At 29.4% G+C, this 2542-nt stretch overlaps 1 long non-coding RNA gene across 1 annotated transcript; it reads right to left on the reverse strand.

The window, feature by feature from the left end:
• Positions 1 to 360: 360 nt before the first annotated feature.
• LOC134269829 (uncharacterized) lies at positions 361 to 1593 on the reverse strand. Its single transcript, XR_009992651.1, has 3 exons — positions 1483 to 1593; positions 1322 to 1392; positions 361 to 414 (listed from the first exon to the last, which is right to left on the reverse strand). It is a non-coding gene; the product is annotated as an uncharacterized LOC134269829 (long non-coding RNA).
• Between the last annotated feature and the right edge of the window lie 949 nt (positions 1594 to 2542).

Consider the following 2542-nt stretch of genomic DNA (forward strand, 5'->3'; position numbering starts at 1 on the left):
ATAATTAATGGATTTAGATATGAAGAATAATAATAAGACTTTACATGTAATATTTGAAAGTACATGTACACCCTAGATACGTGTTACAACAACTGCAGAACAAACTTTCTACAAACCTTTACCTACCATATTTTCTAACTATGAATGTCTTTTCGGTTTTTCTTTTCTAAATAAACAAAGAGTAAACATCAAGCATTTACAAAGAAGAGTGTCGAATTAAGATAAGACTATCAAAATTTAAAGGAGTTACGGTCATTTGTTATATAGTAATAGACTAAGAAGTCATACCATATTGTCGACAACAATACGCCATTGTCCAGTGTTGGGATCACTCGGGATGGAAAATTTCCGGGAAAATACACCCAATACTCCTCGCACGTTTAACCATTGCTGCACTAGTTTATTTTTTCCATCCTACAAAGTTCAAAGTCAATAATTCCAATGCCTAAAATAAAGTGTTCGTAAAAAAATGGGATAATTGAATTTTATAATTTATTTAGAAAATCTAAACAAAATACTTAAAAACTTTCTCCGGTCATTGCTCCACTGTTTTGTACGGAAGTCGGTTAGTGCTTTGTAGAAAAAAATTTGTTATCTGACGGCAACGAAATAAATAACTGGCGAACGCCAGATAAAATATTTTTCTACTTGGCACCTACCGGCTTCTGTACTTTGATAAGGAAACGAGGAGAGAAAAATGCAAAAAGAGTGATTATCGGACTCTTGGAAAGGAACGAAGGAGTAAGGTATAATTTTATCCCAATATCCTTTCCGAAGATTTGAGTATTGTCCTTTGAAAAATTTCATGAAAAATATCTTGACTATAAACTTCTTTATAGACTTATAAATTTACCAAAAATCAAGAATTTTTGATAAGTTCAGACTTAAAAATCAATCGCATTTCATAAATATACGATATTTAAACAATTACCGATTTTGTTTCCAACTCAGCATTAAATACGCACAGTTAAAAGTCACTTTAATGATAGAGACGTATGGATATTTAAGTTACAAATCGGTGAAAAAATTAATTTGGACGAAAATTAGCAAAGATCGGGTTAATATACAATTAATCTCTCTCGTATATTTATTTTTAGCTCAGGCATGCCATATGTAGCTTTAAAGAGTTTTATTTTGTTCTGAAAAAGTGTAACTTGATTAGATTATGCTCATGGAGACTGTAACACAATAATGTTAATATAAAATGTTTTCAAATCAATGTCATGTAATTTAAAGTGTAATGATATAATGTTAATGATCATGAATATCAGTATTTCTAGCAGATTAAAGTGAATACCCTAGGTTTAAAGAAAATACTTACATAGACGGCAGCACTGATCTGTGTTTTTAATGGTTTTAAACTTTGGGTCAATGTTACAATTCTCATTTTCACTGATAAAAGAAAAAAAATCATACACTGGTAAATTTAATGAAACATATTAAGTCTGTCAAGTGAAATTTCATAACCAAAAATGAATATACCTTCTTCATTTTTGGCATACATTCCACGGTCGGTTTGTATCAAAATGACACTATTGAGATCACCATATTGAATCGGTGACACAATTGAATCTCCACTGTATGATAGTTTGACTCTTAAGTTCTTCGAAAATGTCAAATCTGGCGGTACCTAATAATACGTAAATAAATAGACTTCGGTTTTACACCTGTATTGATGTGTAATATAATGTTTACAAGATACACGTATTCTTGATGTACATACACTGTATTATTATGGCTATTTTACATATTACATATACCTGCTTAATGTATATTGGTATGACGTGTATTGATTTACTCACGTTTAACATGATATTATGCTGCTTTCCTATAAAAAAAATATTTAAAAATAAAAAAAAACCTCTACATTGAGAAAGTAAGGTTTCTAGGGTTAAAGTTTTAGTGTTCATGAAGATACCTCGGGATTTGTAAAACACTCTGACAAACTCTTTTGGAATTTTTCAAATATTGGGAAACCAAACCGATGATCATGTACACTGTACATGTAACTGATGAAGGTTTTTAATCAACAAAACAATTATTCTATTTTTCCTCTCTTCAATATCAATTTTAATTGTTTCACTGAAATTTGTTCAATATATAACAAATGCAATATTCATGACACGTTGCTTAGGTAGGTACATTAAATAATTTATATCGGTTAAGGTACATGTAGGTATGCGCTTTCAAAAATTTCTGTCTAACTAATTTTTTTTTTTTTTGATACCTATAACAACTCATAAACTAATTAAAACATCCATAAAAAGACATGTTTTTGCATGCTAAATTTCATACGAACTGTCTCTGAAAAAAAATTTAACATAGGAAGGTACATACTTTTATGGATCCGGTTTTAATTTTACACACCAATATAAAATTCTGATTATCGCTTGTTTATTGAAATACATGTAGAATTTTTTTGGATGATTAAAAAAAATTACTAGATATATATTTGTTAATTACAGTGTCATTGTACACACAAAGCATTTGATATTCATTATTTATGGAAATTAAGACTTTGCGCTCTGTCCATAGCATCTTT

The sequence above is a fragment of the Saccostrea cucullata genome, unplaced genomic scaffold (assembly GCF_032062105.1).
Source record: "Saccostrea cucullata isolate Sc308-1 unplaced genomic scaffold, CSIRO_AGI_Scuc_v1 ctg18098, whole genome shotgun sequence".
NCBI classification, from domain to species: Eukaryota; Metazoa; Mollusca; class Bivalvia; order Ostreida; family Ostreidae; genus Saccostrea; species Saccostrea cuccullata.